Source organism: Salmo salar, chromosome ssa02, assembly GCF_905237065.1.
Source record: "Salmo salar chromosome ssa02, Ssal_v3.1, whole genome shotgun sequence".
NCBI classification, from domain to species: Eukaryota; Metazoa; Chordata; class Actinopteri; order Salmoniformes; family Salmonidae; genus Salmo; species Salmo salar.
The window spans coordinates 69,078,139-69,100,157 of NC_059443.1; the positions used below are offsets into that span (position 1 = coordinate 69,078,139).

Sequence of the window (22,019 nt, forward strand, 5' to 3'; positions counted from 1 at the left end):
GTTTGACTGAGTCCTTGGTAGTAATTTCCACGACACATGTATTGAAAAATACATTAAATCCTTTATCCTATGTCGCACTGCATGAGGCAAATGGTGGTCACACCATATACTGACTACCGTTTTTTTAAGGTATCAGTGACGAACAGATGCATAACAGTTGAAGTCGGATGTTTACATCCACCTTAGCCAAATACATTTAAACTCCGTTTTTCACAATTCCTGTCATTTAATCCTAGTAAAAATTCCCTGTCTTAGGTCAGTTAGGATCACCACTTTATTTTAAGAATGTGAAATGTCAGAATAATAGTAGAGAGTGATTTATTTCAGCTTTTATTTATTTCATCACATACCCAGTGGGTCAGAAGTTTACACACACTCAATTAGTATTTGGTAGGATTGCCTTTAAATTGTTTAACTTGAGTCAAACGTTTCTGGTAGCCTTCCACAAGCTTCCCACAATAAGTTGGGTGAATTTTGGCACATTCCTTTTTCAGTTCTGCCCACACATTTTCTATAGGATTGAGGTCAGGGCTTTGTGATGGCCACTCCAATACCTTGACTTTGTTGTCCTTAAGCGATTTTGCCACAACTTCAGAAGTATGCTTGGGGTCATTGTCCATTTGGAAGACCCATTTGCGACCAAGCTTTAACTTCCTGACTGATGTCTTGAGATGTTGCTTCAAGATATCCACATAATTTTCCTTTCCTCATCTATTTTGTGACATGCACCAGTCCCTCCTACAGTAAAGCACCCCCAAAACATGATGCTGCCACCGCCGTACTTCACGGTTGGGATGGTGTTCTTCGGCTTGCAAGCCTCCCCATTTTCCCTCCAAACATAATGATTGTCATTATGGCAAAACCGTTCCATTTTTGTTTCATCAGACCGGAGGACAATTCCCCAAAAAGTATGATCTTTGTCCCCATGTGCAGACACTACTATAAGTCGCTCTGGATAAGAGCGGCTGCTAAATGACTAAAATGTAAATGTAAAATGTTGCAAACCGTAGTCTGGCATTTTTATGGCGGTTTTGGAGCAGTGGCTTCTTCCTTGCTGAGGTGCCTTTCAGGTTATGTCGATATAGGACTCCATTTGTTCCTGTTTCCTCCAGCATCTTCACAAGGTCCTTTTCTGTTGTTCTGGGATTGATTTGCACTTTTCGAACCAAAGTACATTCATCTCTAGGAGACAGATTGTGTCTCCTTCCTGAGTGGTATGATGGTTGCATGGTCCCATGGTGTTAATACTTGCGTACTATTGTTTGTACAGATGAACGTGGTACTTTCAGGCGTTTGGAAATTGCTCCCAAGGATGAACCGGACTTGTGGAGGTCTACAGTTTTGTTTCTAAGGTATTGGCTGATTTATTTTGATTTTCATATGATGTCAAGCAAAGAGGCACTGAGTTCAAAGGTAGGCCTTGAAATACATCCACAGGTACACCTCCAATTGACTCAAATGATGTCAATTAGCCTATCAGAAGCTTCTAAAGCCATTAAATCATTTTCTGGAATTTTCCAAGCTGTTTAAAGGCACAGTCAACTTAGTGTATGTAAACTTCTGACCCACTGGAATTGTGATACAGTGACATAATCTGTCTGTAAACAATTGTTGGAAAAATGACTTGTATCATGCACAAATTAGATGTCCTAACCGATTTGCCAACACTATAGTTTGTTTACAAGAAATTTGTGGAGTGATTGAAAAACAAGTTTATTGACTCCAACCTAAGTGTATGTAAACTTCTGACTTCAATTGTATCTGTATTCCCAGTCATGTGAAATCCATAGATTAGGGTCTAATTCATTCATTTCAATTGACCGATTTTTTTATATGAACTGTAACTCAGTAAAATCATACACATTGTTGCATTTATGTTTTTGTTGAGTGCAATAATTATAGAAGAAACTAATTGAGTAAATGATTGGTCCTACTACTGTTTTAGGTGTTCTGGGTCAGAACTGTTTCAATGTAACTTACACCCGTCAGAGTATCTGTGCTATGAAGGGCTCAACAGTGGAACTGCCCTGCACATATCAACATCCAAGTTATCATGTAGTCTCAGAACCAAACTGGTATCTCCAAGAGAAATATAATGAGGCACCTAATATACTGAGCTCGGTGCCAGAGAATGCAGGTCGTGCTGAGTACCTTGGGACTAAAGAGAAAGACTGCACCCTGAGAATCACAGACCTGAGAGAGAGAGAGAGATTCAGCTGAGTACAAGTTCAGATTTAAAACACAGTATGCGGAATGGGGGTACAGCTTCCATGACCCTACTTCCCAACAATACTCTTGTAATACTCTAGTGGTCTGGCGTTACTCTGCAGACAGTTACTCCTGTGCTGTAAAAGACCATGAGGATTTTCTCACTCCTACAGTGTGTGAGTCTTGACTCACCTATAATAATCATCTTAAGTATCAATCATTAAGAGCTGTGGACCAATAGTAGAACATGTGGGGAAAAACAGACACATCTGTGCACTCTTGGATAGTAACACTAGTAGAAATGATGCAGTATAATATACAAGGTAGACAATGGCTGATGGTATGTAATCATGTTATACTGTTTTAGAATTATAATTTTGGAATTCATTTTAGAATAAGGCTGTAACGTAACAAAATGTGGAAAAAGTCAAGGGTTCTGAATACTTTCCGAATGCACTGTGTGGGTTTATATATATTCATTTTAAATGAATCAGTCTAATACGTCTAAAACACTTGAAAATAGTCTCATTATCATTTGAGGATTTGATCAGATACATTTAGTTTCAGGTGTTCATGGTCAGAGCTGTTTGAATGTGACTTACACCAAGAGGAGTATCTGTGCCTTGAAGGGGTCAACAGTGGACATTACCTGCACGTATAGACATCCCAGCTGGAATAACGTCACAGAAGTATCCTGGTTCAACAAATGGGAGTCTGGAGTTACTACAGATCTAAGCCAGGACCCAGAGTATGCAGGTCATGTGAAGTACCATCAGTGTTATAGTCATGAGAATAAAACAGGTTCAAAACAATCGACAGAGAAACACTTTACTTACAGTGCTACACATCTGTTTTGATAAGTTATTTTTCCTGCTTAATTAGACTGTCAGGTGTAGTTATTCACCAGTTATAAAGTGTGTTTGTTGTCTATCTTTATGTTTCTATGACTGCAGGGAGGGAGATGCAGCAACTGGCTTGAGAACAGCAGGAATAGATACTTAGGCCTGTGGTTTACACACGTCTCTCAGCAACTGTGTAACAAACTGCTTCAGAGTGATTTATTTTGTTTATTTTATTTAACTAAGCAAGTCTATTAAGAACAAATTCTTATTTACAAGGACGGCCTACCAAAAGGCCTCCTGTGGGGACGGGGGCTGGGATTTATATATATAAATAAATATATGACAAAACACACATCACAACAAGAGAGACAACACAACACTACATAAAGCGATACCTAAGACAACAACATAGCAAGGCAGCAACACATGACAACACAACATGACAACAACGTGGTAGCGGAACAAAACATGGTACGAACATTATTGGGCACAAATACAAAAGCACAAAGGGCAAGAAGGTAGCGACAACAATACATCTCCTGATGCTTCTCCATGGTTGTTATTCACACTGAACTCAGCAACTACGGCAACAAAGTGTTGACAAACTGTTTCTGTGTGAGCTAATAGGTTTGTGCCTAATTTAATATGCTTTTGATGTGTGATTGTGTTGCAGTGATACTGGGGCAGGATGGCTGGAGTGTGACTTACACTACTCAGATTATCTGTACCGTGAAGAGGTCAACAGTGGACCTGTCCTGTTCTAACACATATCCCAGAGGTCATACAGTCATAAAAGCATCATGGTCCTATAGATGGTCTGGTGTGAAACCTGGGAATGGTGGTCATTCAGAGTACTATGGGGATAGAGTGAGTCACTCCACCCTGAGAATCACATATCTGAGAGAAAGTCAACAAGTACAGGTAAAAAATGTGAGATTCAAATACAAGGATATTTCATTTCAAGCTCCACTATATGATAACATGTGTATTCATATCATCCACCTTTTTGTTGAACCTTTAGAGAAACAGACCTCAGTTATGACTTCAGCTGTAGGAATCACAGATTCTCATACTCCGTCTCTCTGTCTTCATGTGGTTCAGGTGAGAATCTTTCTAAGACTTTCATTTCACATTATCATTTTAATTTATTAACTTGATTATTCATTCATTCATTTGTTGACGTGTAAAACAGGAAGAAGGCCTCCAAATCCACCTATGACACAAGGGACACAGCAGACGATGGACAGGTGAGTTAAGATCACATAGTATTTTATTCATTAAAGCTCCAGCAGCACTACACCCTGGTTACACCTCCACACCTGGTGACATTAATTTACTACATCACTACACCCTGGTTACACCTCCACACCTGGTGACATTAATTTATTACATCACTACACCCTGGTTACACCTCCACACCTGGTGACATTAATTTACTACATCACTACACCCTGGTTACACCTCCACACCTGGTGACATTAATTTACTACATCACTACACCCTGGTTACACCTCCACACCTGGTGACATTAATTTACTACATCACTACACCCTGGTTACACCTCCACACCTGGTGACATTAATTTACTACATAATTACACCCTGGTTATACCTCCACACCTGGTGACATTAATTTACTACATCACTACACCCTGGTTACACCTCCACACCTGGTGGCATTAATTTACTACATCACTACACCCTGGTTACACCTCCACACCTGGTGACATTAATTTACTACATAATTGCACCCTGGTTATACCTCCACACCTGGTGACATTAATTTACTACATCACTACACCCTGGTTACACCTCCCCACCTGGTGACATTAATTTACTACATCACTACACCCTGGTTACACCTCCACACCTGGTGACATTAATTTAATACATCACTACACCTTGGTTACACCTCCACACCTGGTGACATTAATTTACTACATCACTACACCCTGGTTACACCTCCACACCTGGTGATATTAATTTACTACATCACTACACCCTGGTTACACCTCCACATCTGGTGACATTAATTTACTACATCACTACACCCTGGTTACACCTCCCCACCTGGTGACATTAATTTACTACATCACTACACCCTGGTTACACCTCCACACCTGGTGACATTAATTTACTACATAACTGCACCCTGGTTACACCACCCCACCTGATGACATTCTGAAATTATGGAAAGGATGATCGGAGAGAGAGAATTCGCCATCAGAGTAGGCCTGCTGATCTGAGATCAGTTCGACTCTGTCCATATAACACTCGTATTCATTATGATCTGACCTTTGGTAAATTCTTAGTCTGGATTGATGTCTTGTGTCAAAATGGACCCTGTATATTAATGAAATATGATTATTAAAGGAGGGCTCACCTGCTACCACTGTAGTAGTACCTAACACATATAGAATACTTGTATCAGCTGTTGTAGATTAATTTCATGATGATGAGCTCCTACATTTTCTCCAGTATTAAAGTTGCCTTGCAGTGGCCACCACCACTCCTCCAGCCACATCTGGAACTACAAGACAGACCGACAGAGAGACACGCACACAGAGTCTGAGAGCTGTGAAAAATAGACAAATGTAAAACAAATGTTGCTTATTCATAGGTTGCACCTCAGACAGTGGGTCACGTCATGTCATTGTTATGAATGTTCTCCAAGCTTCCCCCTGCTGTTGGTGCTATAGATGTGCACAAAAGTCGCGATGGGTCAAGGCTAACGACTATATTATAACATACCTTTTTTTTCTTTTTCTTTTATCCAACCACAGGAGCTCACTCTCAATGTTCAAAACACACCAGAGAGCATCATTTAGTCACAGAGGATCAATAGTTTCATAAAAATAACTGTGGATTCATTTTACATTTTATCACAAGCACATACAGGTAAGCCCTTTCTCAACAATGCAGAGTTAAAAGGTTTTAAAAAAAATTGCTAAGGAAATAGTAACACTAAATAACAATAACGAAGCTATATAGAAGGAGTACCGGTACCAAGTCAATGTGAAGGGGTACAAGGTAGTTTAGGTAATTGTGGTAATATGTACATGTAGGTAGGGGTAAAAGGGACTTGGCAATCAGCACGTGTGTAATGTTGAGATGGATTGTATACAAGGAGTACACTTCCTAACATCCTGCCAAATGTATGACCATATTAGTGACACATTTTTCACTCAGATTAAACAAACCCACAAAGAATTTGAAAACAAATAAATACAATTTTGATAAACTCACATTTCTATTATGTGAAATACCACAGTGTGCAATCACAGCAGCAAGATGTGTGACCTGTTGCCACAAGAAAAGGCTAACCAGTGAAGAACAAACACCATTGTAAATACAACCTATATTGATGTTTATTTATTTTCCCTTTTGTACGTTAACTATTTGCACATCATTTCAACACTGTATATAGACATAATATGACATTTGAAATGTCTTCATTCATTTGGAACTTTTGTGAGTGTAATGTTTACTGTTCATTTTTGTATTGTTTATTTCACTTTTGTTTATTATCTATTTCACTTGTAAACATATACTTCCCATGCCAATAAAGCACCTTAAACTGAAATTGAGAGAGAAAGAGAGATAAAAAAAGAAAGAGAGAGCAGGGTTGTACACTGAGGTTAGATGGGAATTCAATACGTACAAAATGGTGACAAATACTGATATTTAATCAATTACAAATTATATGACCCTCCCCTGGACTAAATTTAAAAAACACTAAACCCTCCCCCTGACTGAAATTGAAATAGAATGACCCTCCTCCATTTTCCTCCGTGAAATACAGTAATTGCATATGTAACAGTGTAGGTTCCGTCCCTCTCTTCGCCCCAACCAGAGCTCGAACCAGGAACCCTTGCACACCCACGAAGCACCGTTACCCATCGCGCCACAAAAGCCACGGCCCATTCAACGCAAGGGGAACCCCTACTTCAAGTCTCAGAGCGAGCCACGTCACTGATTGAAACGCTATTAGCGCGCACCACCGCTAACTACTTGCCATTTCACATCGGTTACGCATACATTTCTGCCTGTCCCTAAAGCATAATGGATTTATACTATAGGATTGGGGCGGTAATGCAAGATATTGGATGCCAACCACTAATAACGTCCACTGAAGAAGAACAACAATTTCGTCTTTAAAAATATTTTTCGGTATGTGAGATAATTTACTTGTTCTCTGTAATATCGTATAGGTTTGGATTCGTGACATTATCTACCTTGGAGGAAAATAAGCAGGTTTCTCGACTCATACCCTGACTATTCGTTTAGCAACCGCGTGACCCAGCATGACAACGTGAACCCGATTGTTCAACAGTCTGCTGGGTGAGGCGATATACGTTCCTCCATTCATTAACGAATGGGATTCCTATATTCTCCTTACATGAAATATCTCTACCATGAACTCTTACATCGAGATAGTTGTGTATTTTGCTACTGCATGGCCAGTGTGAGCCAGAATGCTAACTAGCCAGCCCGTAGTTGTTCTTTCAAATGCGGTGGTCACTGGATAAACGAGCTCTGAGTTGAACTTGTCAGAAAACGAACTAGTAGCCAGTTGTTGTTGCCCATGGTGGAATCATATCAAACCCACAGGCTCCTGAAGCACATAATGTCCCCATACGAACTCCCGAGTCAGCAAGCGTCGCGAACTATCATTTCGCTACCTAGTTAAACTGTTTTATGACAAAACGGATGATATGAATCAAACTCTAACGTTAGCTAGCAAGCCATCCTCGGCGACAATGTTATTGTGGCGCATGAATGTCATATTTGTGTTTTAACTTTACGTTAACTGTCATTGAAGTTGATGCTTACTATTAGGTTTCAGATCCGAAGTAAGATAAATTGTCCATTATGTTTTGTGTTTCGTTAAGGACTCAGAATTTCGACTCCCGGAACACTTAAAACAAAGTAACTGTACTACTGCAGCCAACACACTTCTTGTCTAAGACAAGTTGTCTGATGAAGAAACAATAGATTCCACAACGGATCCGGTAAGTCTGGTTTCCTTTTAACGGTATAGGCCTGCTGTTGCTATATAAAATGTATAGGCCTATGTAACAGGTGTAAAATATACGAAAATCCCTCATATTTATTTTAAGGTTATTTTGATATACTATTTTATTGTAATCATTTTCTAAATTGTGTTAATGCTGTGATGTCATCAACGGGAGCCATTATTTTACTTCTCAGTTTACTCAGAGTGTTGCATTGCTGTTTATATGAATATATATTAATGTGAATGGGGATAATGTTTGAGTGCAACTTTGCAAGGCTAACCCAGCTACCGTTAGCTTTGTTGCGGGAGAGGGTCTCTTTCAGGTGCAGACATCTTGAGTTTTCTGATGATTTTCTCAGGGCATTCTGCACTGTTTTTTATCAGGCAAATATACTTGTATGGGAGTCCAGACGGCATCATTAACTTTTTCCTTGTATTTGTGTCCATTCCTTGCAGGTATGTTGTGAAATGTGACGATTTTGTATTTCATGTTTAATGTGCCTAGTTAGCTGTCGTTCATTTTGTTAGCTGTCCGGTCATGTCAAAAATGGCGTTGTTGTTTTATTAGTATGCCTCAGGTATAATGGTACAATAGATCACTCTCAAAGAAATATTTAGCACTTATTAGCAAATGATTAGTGTATTGGTGTACAACATTTTTAAAACGTTTTTTTTTTTAATGCTTTTACTAATGAGTTTGCTCAGAGCGTGATGAGGAGAGGCAAATATACTTGTATGGGAGTCCAGACGGCAGCATTAACTTTGCCTTGTATTTGTATCCATTCCATGCAGTCATTACTAGAGGGACAAGCGGCAGAATTGTGTCCAGAGCCTTGTCTTCCACCTACACCTTACCAGAACACAATGCAGAACGGTACCGGTACAGAACCGGTTACACCTAGTTTTCATAGTCTTTGATCCACCACATTCCTGTGGACTGTTAATGGCTGGACAAAAACAACGACTGTAAAACTTGTTGGGATTTTTCTTCCTTCAGCAAAGTAACCTACTACTTTAACATGTGTAGGAATCTGTGTCTCTTACTTAATTATCTCTCATTCCTCTTAAAGTGTGTACTTATTCACCTCAACTGATTTGAAAGTCGGATTATCCATTACATGACCAGATACTCGCTCAAACGATGAAAATACATCTTCTGTGGGGTTTATCAGCGGTTGGCATCCAATGTTATAGTGCATTAAGCCATCTCCTGTACTGGAGTGTGGGCCAGCGACAGGGATCGAGGAACTAAATCCTATCTGCCTGCCCCGTGTCTCTTAAAAAAATAGAAATATTTGCGACTATCTAACGATGTCCTACTCAGTATGCTTTGTTAGAGGTTCAGCTAGGGGTCATGATTGGGGCTGTACCAAATGATTGATGTACTAGAATAAATGATTATGCTGATGTTGTATTAATAGAATGGGAGGGGTTACAAGACCCCTCCCTCCTTACATTTATAGTGTCCTAGATTAACAATATATGTACATTATGAGGTTTAATATTGTTCCACAGTGCTTTTCTAGGCTCTCTGCCACTTATTAAGAAACTGTCTGAGAAATGTGTGACTGTGAAGACAGAACTCTGCAGGGGAGTGTAAGAGATAGGAGACTAGTCAGACATTCCACTATAAATCAACATGGACATTTACTGCTAAGCTTTTAGATAACACTAAGCACCTTGTTTATATAGCTGTGTAGGCATGGTTTTGGTCTCATGAGTAAAAGATAATGACGTAGGCAGTGACATCACTAGGGCTGGATGCCGTGGAATATTGCCTCAGAAACTTGTGAATTCAATATAGACTTTAATACAGAGTAGCAAAGCCGAGCCCTTCCATGGAAGGACCCTATTACACACGTAACAGAGCCGAGCCCTTCCACGAAAAATACTAAATTCTCATATTACAGAGTCCTACCTTTATAGGATTCTGTCTTTGCATAACGTGTAGAGTCCCCTCCCTCTATATGTAAATAGCTTTCCTTGACCTTTCTCCATTATTATCTTTCCATCTCAGTTCTTACTTGTTAGCGCCCACATCTGACAGCTGTATGGGTTATAATGGTAGCAGGGCCTGGTCATATATGTTCCATTCCTTATATGGCTATTCTGTCTCAGCTCTTCAAAGTGGACAGCCTGAATGCTGCTAATAATGGAAATGTAATCATAGTCATGAGTTTTGCTCCCACATGGACTTCGGGTTTGATAAAATAACTTGGGACCTTTTCTTTGCATTAATAAAGGTTTTTGAATGATTTAATTAAAGATATTGTCATAATGCTAATTTCACCAATGAGCCAATGATTGACAAGGAACAAGGAAACGAACCTCAACAGTTTATCAAACTCAATTCCTGTACCCCTTCTCTCTCATACTGTATCAGTCTCTCTTTCCCTATCATACTGCATCAGTACATGCTCCACTGTCTCTGTTTCCTGGCAGTAATCACATCTTCCTGTTGGATGATTTCCTATCACATTTAATAACTTATTCAGCTGGCTATGCCCCACTCTTATCCTTGTAAGGATAGCCTCCTCTCTTCTGTCCATTCCTACCATCCTCCCCTACTGTACTCTGTACCTGGAATAGGGGCAGCAGGTAGCCTAGTGGTTTATAGTGTTGGGCCTGTAACCCGAGCCAACTAGGTGAAAAATCTGTCAATGTACCTTAGAGCAACTTAATCGTAATTGCTCCTGTAAGTCACTCTAGATAAGTGCCTGCTAAATTACTAAAATATCAACAATGAATAGATGCCTGCCCTTATTGTCACTGTTCCACTGCTCCTGCCATCTCTGCCCATATCATTCCCTTAGCCTCTGCTTTGCTCATTGGCACCTCCACCTCCTGTCTCCTAAGGGCCTGTTTAGCTAGCACATCTACTTCCTCATTCCCTTCCACCCCCACATGGACCGGGATCCAAGCAAAGCTTATATGGACACCTATCTGTCTCACCCGGGCATGAATTTGAATTCCTTCATACAGCAGGCCTCGTCTGCTATGTGAGCTAAGTGATTGCAGACTCATCAACACAGCAAATGAGTCAGAACATATAACTACACTGCATGACTTCCTCCAACCACTGCAAGGTCAACAGTACAACCATCAGCTCAGCCAGGTGGTCTGTAATTGTCTTCTGACAGCCACCCCACTTTCCTGTTCAACAAAGGCTGATCCAGTCTGACCTGTCCTTGGGTCTTTTGATCCATCTGTATATATGGGCAAAAAAACACTGATTTACAGTTTCCAGTCGCTTTTTAAAGAACTTGCATGGATCAACCCCCTCCCTGTCTTTCCGTACTCTCTTCAACACTTGTAAATCAATTACTGGAGGTGGGAGTAGCCATGGTGGACTCACAGGGATAGGTACCGTGGGGCTAAAGTCCCTGCAGTACAATCCCATCTGTCTCTCCTGGTTATCACCCACCCATCCAAAGCTTTTTTCTGTCCACGTTCAGGCTCCCAACTTCTCTGTAGCACCTCTTTTGTGGGGTGAGACACATCATGTTCCTGTAAATTAACCCAATAATTAATTCCCAGCGATTGCCTTCTAATATGTAATGGCAATAAAAATACATTTCTTAAATGTAAGACAGTCGTTACCACAGCCACAAAGTCAAGAATGTATGTTGTGGAAGTTCATGGAAACCAAAATGTGTTTTTTTTAAAGGTTAGATTGAGTCATAAGGTTAACAGTGTGGTTAAGGTTAGGTTTAAGATGACATTTTAAGTAGATACATTTTTAAAATAGAAGTGGTTCATGACTTTGTGGCTGTGGTAATGAATGTCGACCTGGCACTAGTGTTTTGCTGGCATGTCACGTGTCCCACTTTTATCAGTATACTCGTAACAACCTAATATGAAACGTATATTCTATCAAATAAGTCACATGTCGCCTCTTCCTCTGTTTTGGAAGGAAATGACTAGTATAATAAATATGGTGGAAACTAACTAGCCCATGCCTCCGCCAACCCAATGCTATTAGATTTTTGGGAGGTAGTGAACAATTGAACATTTGAAGAAAAAGGAGATATTCTAGGGATTCCCAAATAGACTAAATTAATACAACAGTTTATCATTAAACCAAATATGTTTTATATTTCTTGCCGCTAACGGGACAAAGCTAGCCCGTTCCCCTCTACCCTCCCGGAGTCCCCAGGTCAAACGTCTCCCGGTACTGCTGTACTGCTGGGTCTGGTTGACTGCAGGAAAACACCGGGGCAGAGTGGAACTGAGAGAGGAGGAGGAGAAGATAAGGAAGATGGAGATTTGTTTTCATTAAGTAAGAACAATGGTGTGTAGATTAGACTACAGTCTGCTTCTGTAACAATAGCGGAGGTGCATAAAGATGGCGGCCCGCATGTACCTACCACAAATGACTCCTTTTGCTAAGTTCACTGTATTCTACATTGCATTCCTTTACTGTTGGTATGGTCATTAGCACAGTAAACATGATCCCAATTTTAGCTTTAAGACGCTGGCAATTAAAAAAAAAGAAAAAGATAAAGTAACGGTGCATAGATGCGACAAGGAATACATCGTCGCTACTATGAAAGTGAATTGTGTCTACGCGTGATCAGGGATGTGTTCGTTCTGCCAATTCTGTTAAAATGTTTCATATCCTAGCTTCTGGGCCTGAGTAGCAGGCCCATCACTCCGCGGCGGAGGGGTACATCCAAGGTGAGGACTTACAGATTCCCTCCCGTGTACACCTGTGTCATGGCTGGGGTCCGCCCCTAAATATAGAACCCATGGCCGCGACACACTTTCTGTACATAATTTTTGAGGCTCCTCTAGCACTGTAGAGGATTGGAGTGATCCATATAGCTCACATAACCGTGGTTACATACGTAACCTTCGTTATGTTTCACTATATTGGATCACTCCAATATATTGGTATACCCGTACCAGATGTAGTGGGTCCTAGAGGGACCCGGCCAGCCAGTGGTGAAGTCCCAGTGCGGGACCGAGACGCAGGGGCCGTCAATGTGGAAGGTGGGTCCCAGCACAGTCCCCGGAAGGGGAGGTGATGCCCAGGACCACTGAACCAACTGCAGAGGAAGGTGCCACATTTACCCAATAGTACTTAGCAAAGGTGCAAGAGGAAGCCCAGCTGGCAGCAGCAACGATATCAGCGAGGGGCACTCCTCTCAGTAGAGCCCAGGATACAGCCACACCTCTTGTTGACTGTGCCACCACAGATCCCAGAACTGGCCTGCCAGCCAGTAAGTATGCTGTCATAATTGTGTCCACGATCCAGTGAGAGAGCCTCTGCTTTGATAACCCAGCCCCCAGGACTCTCTCACCATAGCAGAGAGCTGGTCTGTTGTTCTCACTGCCCGTGTCCGCGCCACATAGGCAGCCAGTGCCCGCGCAGGGCACAGCATGCAGGAGGGAGGGCCAGACTCTTCCGCCACTCACGGGGGGTTGTAAGCAGACAGGATAAAAGGGATGTTCACATGCCTGTCTGACATAACTTTCGGGAGGAATGAAGAGTTGGGGCGAAGAGATATTCTCCTCCCACCGGGGTCCATCCGGTAGCACTCAGAACTTACTGAAAGAGCATGGAGCTCACCTACCCTCTTTATAGAAGTAATTTCTACCACAAAAGCCACCTTCATAGTGAGGGGTTTCAGGGAGGCAGATTCCAACTGTTCGAAAGGCGGCTTTGCCAAAGCTGCCAAGACCACATCCAGATCCCAGCTCGCCATTGAGCACGTCTTAGCTGGACGCAGGCGACGAACCCCCTTCATAAACCTGGAGACCAAGGGATGGCACCCCACTGGCCTGTCTATCCACCCCACATGGCAGGCAGATATAGCGGCCAAATACCCTCTCAGTGTAGAGGCTGCCAAGCCCTCATCCAAGCGAGACTGCAGGTATTGGAGGACATTCTGCACCCCGCATGACCTCAGTAGCATAGCCACTTTGGTAAAGCTGCCAAGAGAGCAGAGTGACCCATATGTGGCTTTCAAGTCCTCATCAAAGACCCTGGGGGGTCCCGGCTTCAGTCGCGGGTTCCGCTCTATAATCTCCTGGTCCGGGAGGACCATGGCAGCTATCATGGTGTGGTACTCCCGGAGGCCGAGTGACACTACGCCCGCAACATAACTCCATGGTCCAGTCTCTGTTGTGAGTCGGAGAGCCCCCTGGCAGAGGCCCAGCTCTCCTGCAAGGCCTCACGGAACTCAGCAGAGATGGGGACAGATAGAAAGTCATCACTGTCCACCAGTTTGATGTCCAGTGCAGTGGCTACCTGAGTGAGTAGGCTCTGTGATGAAGCCCTGCTGAAGGCTTCTGATGGCCTGTCAGCCGGGAAGCCCTGCCCACGGGGGTGAGCAGTGCCAGCATCGTCCTCCAGTAACAGCCTATCACTGGCCAAAAGGGAAAAGCTGTCGTCGCCATCGACGCTATCAACCTCCTGACGCAGGGCACGCGCCCTCTGTTCAAGGTGGCCCCAGTGGTCCGACTCCTGCCCCCGTCCAGGCCTGGCAGCAGATGGGCTCTGCTTGTGGTGGCTTCGGCCACGCTTCCTGGGAGGGGTACTGGATCCAGTAGAGGGACGAACAGCTCGCTGCCGCACCACTCCTGAGGGAGGGAGCTCGTCCCCAGCCTGAGCCCGAGCCTGGCCGACACACTCATGCATGGCCTCCAATCGCACCAGGCGCAGGCATTCTGAGAACATCACACAAAACAGACATCCAGTAGGGAGCTCCACCGCCCTCTCTGCGTGGCTCAAACCCAGGTAGTGCATACACGAGGTATGCGGATGTCCAGGGGGGACGCCACCATCACACCTGTCACAAAGGGAAGCCGTAAGCTCAGCCAAGCCAGCAAGGCCATGGAGCAGAGGTCTGACGCCCTGGAGAGCTATGTCGTGATCCGCATGGAGGAATAGGAACCCGATGAGGGATAAATTACCCAGTACCTCTGCAAAGAAATGGGGAAGACCCTTGTGGGAAAAACAGGCAGTCAAAAAAACAGCAACCAAGTAATGGATTTGATTTATTTATTATTATTTTTTTTTAGGCCAAATGCAATATTACCTAGCCGGTTTAATATCCAAGCAGTAAAAACAGCACCATATGGAGTAACTTTGTTAAGGAACTCCAAAGTTAATGTCTCAACGTAGTGGAAAGCCCACCATGATACTCTTACACTCTTCAGGGGAAAGAACAAGAAAGAAACCCAGCAGGGTAATTAGCAGAGAACCTGGCGCGGGGAGCAGCATGTTAAATCAATTCACAACACACACATAGTACAAGCCAGTGGGGAAGTTGTGTAAGGTAAATACAGTTTGTGTCAGCAAGAGCCACCATACTAATGGATGCACACTGAGTCGTAGTGTAACAGTAACGAAACAAGTACGACAAACCAGGGGCGGAAGATACAGATTAACCACACGCAGCGAGTGGAGCAATCAAGAGGAGAGGCGGCCATGTGGCCAGCTGCTCCAGGCTGCAAACAGCCAGTGAGTATACTTCCACGCAAGATTTTAAGCTTACCAGTGACTTACCAAGCGAACTTCAGAAAGTTTGTACCTCAAACCATACGGACGTCCCCGAGAAAATGAAAGATGTAGATATAGGGCCGGATCCCAGACATGACACAGGTGTGCACGGCAGGGAATCTGTAAATCCTCACCTCGAATGTATCCCTCCACCACGGAGTGATACCAATATAGTGAAACATAACCACCAGCTTACATGGGTAAAATAGTCAATTAAAATGAACCATAAAACTGCTTATGACAGGGGAATGGAAGGTTGTCATGGTTGTCGTCGGGAATGGAGTATCAAAACGCAGCAGCTGTAATGTGGATGCTCATCTTGATTTATTTGAAATAATAAGAACACCGAAACGAAGGAACGAAGGAAGGACGAACGATCGATCGATCAACAAAACAGTCTTGTAAGGCTCACACACGCAAAACAAGAAACAATCTCCCACAAACACTAAACCAAACACATACCCATATATAGGACTCTCAATCAGAGACAACGAGAAAGCACCTGCCTCCAATTGAGAGTCCAACCCCCCATTAACCTAAACATAGAAATACAACTAACTAGACTAACATAGAAATACATAAACAAGGAACAGTGCCCAAAAACCCCGGAATACATAAATCAAATACCCTTCTACCAAAAACACCACCCCGAACCACATAAAACAAATACCCTCTGCCACATCCTGACCAAACTACAATAACAAATAACCCTTATACTGGTCAGGACGTGACAAAGGTTGCTTTGTGAAACAAGGAGTGGCAATTGAATGCAATCTTCACAAAAAATGAAATTGTAAAACATTTCTAGCATGTCTATGCATTGGGAGAGGGTTGACTTGCTCAGTTTTGCACCACAAAAAGCAGTAACTAGAACCAGCTCACCTGCTTTTACTCTGATTTGACTATTAGATGTTCAATGTTTCTTTTGAAAACATATTTTTTAAGGAATAGTTTCACCATATTAAAACGAGAGTTCAGTTCATGTAGCAAGGTTGATCTTAAAATGAGGGTCACTAATCACATTGATAATAATCTTCAGAAAGGACTTTGTCAAAGCAACAAAATATCTAGTCCTCCTACAATGAGTGTGTTTACATGCAAACTCATCATTTGACATTAAACTAGTTATGGCAGTAGGCCGAGTATGGCATTCGTCATGTAAACAACTTACTCTGCTTATCTTAATTGGCTTAAGATGACGATCAAAGTGACGCTGTTAAAAACACCTGGTGTTCTGAGCAACTTTTCAATATATATCATTCACCAGCGGATTCATGCTGGAGGAAGCCTTATAGCTGTGATAAGTGTGGGAAGAGTTTTGCCTGAGATTTCACCGTGACCAAACACCGACTTATACACACAGGAGAGAAGCCTTATAGTTGTGATCAGTGTGGGAAGAGCTTTAATCAATCAGCAGCCCTGAGCAGACACCAATGCATACACACTGGAGAGAGACAGGAGTAAGGTGTATGTGGAAAGAGCTTTGCTCAATCAGGGTCACTGAAAAAACACCAGAAAGCACAAACATGTTTTCTTTCTTCTCCCTCCTCTCAGTCACCGGTTCAAGATGTCTAAATAAAGTTTGAACAGAAAACATGTTGTAAAGAGTCAGCTCTGGAACCATATGTATCAAGCTTCTTGGAGTAGGAGTGCTGTGGGTTGGCGGTTGGGGGTGTTCAGAGCTGTATCTTATTTCAGTAACTCCTATTATCCATTAATTAATTGTATAATGTAGAATAATGTTTGAACAATACAAGGTGTGTATTCATGTATTCAATAGATCAATAAATTAAATCCATTATCTGCTCAACAATGTCTGCTTATGACATTAATTATGTTTTTTAAATCTAATCAATTTTTAAAAGGACCATAGTCCTCTTGTATAATTCGTTTGGTCCTAAAAGATGTTCACATATTTATTTTTAAACCCTTCACCAGGTTTTAGTGTAGCTGATGGGACATACAGAAGACATAGGACTATTAGTGTCATCAAATTATGTTGCATTTATTTTAAAGGATTTTAATAGTGATATCTTTGAACATTCCTTATTGTATATTAAGTGTGCTCCAGAAAGATGTTCACACATTTTATTGTGAATCGAATGATGTGTTGGTTGTTAGGAAGAGGCATCATGGGGGCAGGAAGCCAGCTCTGCCCATCAGTACTTATAGGTCATGTCAACCACAGACCTCATACTCTTCTGTTCTCTCACGGCCAGTAAGGTCTCCTACCAAACTCCTCTCTCTTCACTCTGGAAATACACTTGACAATATATTCTACTTTTTATTGGTGATTTGTTATGTGGAATGAATGCTTGCATGTAAATGTCATTGTAAAACATACATACGAATGTGGTTTCATGTTTTCTTGTTTTGTTTTACATTGCTGATTGCATGTAAATTTTTTTTGAAATATGTATTTTTTAAACGTTTAGTTGAATTATGTAGAAGAGACCAGGATATGTGGTTGCCCTGTGTCCCAATACTCAATGTTGTAGTCATGGTCCTGAGAATGAAACATGTTTTAAACAATCAACAGAGATTCACGTGTCTTACAGTGCTACACCTCTGTTATAATAAGTGCTTTTTCCTGCTTAATTGAAGTATCAGATGTAGTTATTCACCAGTTATAAAGTGTGTTTGTTGTCTCTCTTTATGTTTAATGCTGCAGGGAGGGAGATGCAACAACAGCCTTGAGAACATCTGGACTCAAATAGAACTCTGTTCCAAGTTGCTGTCAGGTAAAAGTAGACGATAGCAGACAACAGGATACTTTTGGAAAGGGGTGTTGTTGAACGTTTTCTTGACTTTACTCAACCTGTATAGATTAGGTAAAATCTTATCCAGGAACTTTCTGGAGTAAGATTAGCCTGGGGCAGCAGGTAGCCTAGTGGTTAGAGCGTTGGGCCAGTAACCGAAAGGTTGCTAAATCGAATCCCCGAGCAGACAAGGTAAACATCTGTAGTGCTGCCCTTGAACAAGGCAGTTATCCCACTCTTCCTAGGCCATCATTGTAAATAAAAATGTGTTCTTATCTGACTTGCCTGGTTAAATAATGATGTGACATGTTATGCTGTCATAATGTAATTGAGCTTGGATATTTAAATAGATGTTTGATTGCTCTGGTCTAGGGGTGCATCAGTTGTAGCCTTGAGACTGGAATTCTCCCCCGCCAACCCCCTAGTCCTTATCTGAACTCTGTGACAACAAAGTAGCTGTACTGTAGCCTACACATTTCTTGTCTTAGTAAGAAACACTGAAGAAAACAATAGCTTCCACGATGGATCCGGTAAGTCTGGTTTCCTTTTAACAGTATAGACCTGCTGGGTTGTATAAATGTCTAGGTGTAGTTTTCATCATCTTTGATCCTCCACATTCCTGTGTTCGGTTTAAACTGCTGGACAAAAAAAAAACATGATTGTATAACTTGTTAGGATATTTTTTCCGTCAGCAAAGTAGTCTACAACTATATCATGTCATCTGTCATATTACCTAATGTATTTCTACTTCCTCCCACACTGTGCACTTGTTCAGCTCCACTGATTTGAAAATCATATTATCCATTATATGACCAGATACTCACTCTGACAGTGAAAATACATATTCTTCTTTGGGGTTTATTGGTGGTTGGCATCCAACTTTATGGTACATTACACCACCTAATGTACTAGAGTGTGGGCCAACAACAGGGATCGAGGAACTAAATCCCATCTGCCAGCCTCGTTTCTCTTAAAAAGTAGAAATATTTGCGACTGTATCTAACGATGTTCTACTTATTAAACTCAATTCCTGCTCACACACGCAGGAGAGAATCCTTACTCCTGTCCTTGTGGTGTCAGAGATATTCTATAGGAAGAGAGACTTCAAACAACATATTTATTATAGGATTTGCAAAAATGAAGCAATCAACCATCACTAAGAATAGTCAGTGTTGAAATCTCAATGAACAGAGCTGTCTTTCACCTTTTATTGAAAGTACATCCTTTTATATTTGACAGTTAGCAGATGTGCAGAAACAGCCACTGGAAACAGTTGTAAGAAGTAATTTAGCTCGTCTGTGTAGATCAAGATGGCTGTTATCGGCACCACTCTGTTCCTCCCAGCACTTCCCACATAGCTACATTTCTGCCGATTGTAAACACAGGAGCTCACATATTGCGGTAGCACCCAAGCAGCTCATAAATCTGTACGCTCAGATTTATGACAAAGTCACACAAAACAAGCTTGTATCAGCAAGATGTTTTCTATCTCCCATTCTCAAACAGTTTACTAAGTCTAATTGCCATGGTAACCTATGTATCATAATATGCAGCTCTAGATCCATATGTATCAAGTGTGTTGGAGTAGTGGTGCTGATCTAGGATCAGGTCACCTATCCATGTATTCTCATTTTGATCTAAATGGCTTAATATCATAATGGAAAACGTCATAGTGAACCTGTTTGTGTGTAGAGGGGGATGTTGAGGTGGGTGGGGGTGTTCAGAGCTGTATCTTATTTCATGAAATCCTTTTATCCATTAAATAATTGTATAACGTAGAATAATGTTTCAACAATACTAGGTGTGTATTCATGAATTTAGTAGATCAGTATATTAAATCCATTATCTGCTCAACCACATCTGCTTCTCACTTCATTTAAATGTTGTTTTTTATATGGACCAGAGGCCTCTTCTAGAATACGTTTTCTCCAAAAAGATCTAGACATATTTATCGTAAAACCGTTTACCAGGTTTTAGTGCAGCAGATGGGACGTACAGAACAATGCAGCTATAGGAATTGTAGTTGTGGTTCTCACCCTCTGTTTCCATGTGGTTCAGGTGACCATCTTTCTAAGACTTATCTTTCACTTTATAATTTAGATTTGTTACTAACTTTGTTTTCTTTCAGATCTTTTTATCAGTGCTCGATTAATCTTGCCTGGTACAATGGAACCAATGGAATAGTCCCAAGGTATGTTTATCTGTCTTTTCTCCTCCAGGGAGACTCAGTCCAGTGTATGACAACGTCTCAGGCATGGCCATGGCCCCTACTGCAGCACAGACAAGCAGGGTGACGTTCACGACACCAATGTCCAGCTATCTTGCTCCAATAACCAGGAAGTGCCTCTGTACTCCACAGTCCAACCTTCTCAACCCCAGAAAGGGGATGAGGATGTCCAGTACGATGTTGTGAAATTCAACCCCCCCCCCAGTGCTGCCACCCGGTGAGCAGGTCCAGCCATTACAACATCTCAGATCACTTCAAAATTAGATAGTACTTGTCCTTAAAATGAGACCCCAGAAGTGAATATTGATGATGACATGTTGCGTCTCCTTTCATAACAGACCTCCGGCACCAGAGGCTGAGGAACACTCTGTGCTCTATACCACAGTCAACAAACCCAGAACCAAGAAGACCACAACCAACAACAAGACCTGAATACAAGATGATCTTTGATGCGTCCCAAATGGTACCTTGTTTACTCTAGTGCACTATGTCGGAGATAGGGTGTAATTTTGTATGCACCCTGAACACCGGAAGACCTGAACACAAGATGACTCTGCCTGGGATTCAATCAAACTTCCAAACTCCACTTGCATTTGAAAGGTAATAACGATTGTAATCATCAGGGAAATTGTCTTTAAAAGCTGCGTTGTCGGCAGCACAGAAGAAAGAAGTCTTTCTATTTTATTGTAACTTTTATTATTAAAAAGAGGCTTTAATATAGTATACGATAGGGTTTACTATAGGGTTTACTATAGTATACTACAGGACCTAATATAGGGTTTAATATAGTATACTATAGAGTTTAATATAGTATACTATAAGGTCTACTATAGGGTTTAATATAGTTTCCTATAGGGTCTACTATAGGGTTTAATATAGTATACTATAGAGTCTACTATAGGGTTTAATATAGTCTACTATAGGGTTTAATATAGTATACTATCGGGTCTGCTATGGGGTTTAATATAGTATACTATAGGGTCTGCTATTAGGTTTAATATAGTATACTATAGGGTCTGCTAGGGGGTTTAATATAGTATACTATAGGGTCTGCTAGGGGGTTTAATATAGTATACTATAGGGTCTGCTATGTGGTTTAATATAGTATACTATATGGTCTACTATAGGGTTTAATATGGTATACTGTAGGGACTACTAGAGCGTTTAATATAGTATACTATAGGGTCTACTATAGGGTTTAAAATAGTATGCTATAGGGTCTACTGTAAGGTTTAATATAGTATAATATAGGCTTTAATATATACTGCTCAAAAAATAAAGGGAACACTTAAACAACACAATGTAACTCCAAGTCAATCACACTTCTGTGAAATCAAAGTTTCCACTTAGGAAGCAACACTGATTGACAATAAATTTCACATGCTGTTGTACAAATAGAATAGACAACAGGTGGAAATTATAGGCAATTAGCAAGACACCCCCAATAAAGCAGTGGTTCG

At 41.5% G+C, this 22,019-nt stretch overlaps 1 long non-coding RNA gene across 1 annotated transcript; it reads left to right on the forward strand.

Annotated features, from left to right (window-relative positions):
- The first annotated feature begins 6,808 nt into the window (after window positions 1–6,808).
- LOC123730802 (uncharacterized) lies at window positions 6,809–20,758 on the forward strand. Its single transcript, XR_006762234.1, has 3 exons — window positions 6,809–7,219; window positions 7,942–8,061; window positions 20,552–20,758. It is a non-coding gene; the product is annotated as an uncharacterized lncRNA (long non-coding RNA).
- The last annotated feature ends 1,261 nt before the right edge of the window (window positions 20,759–22,019 follow it).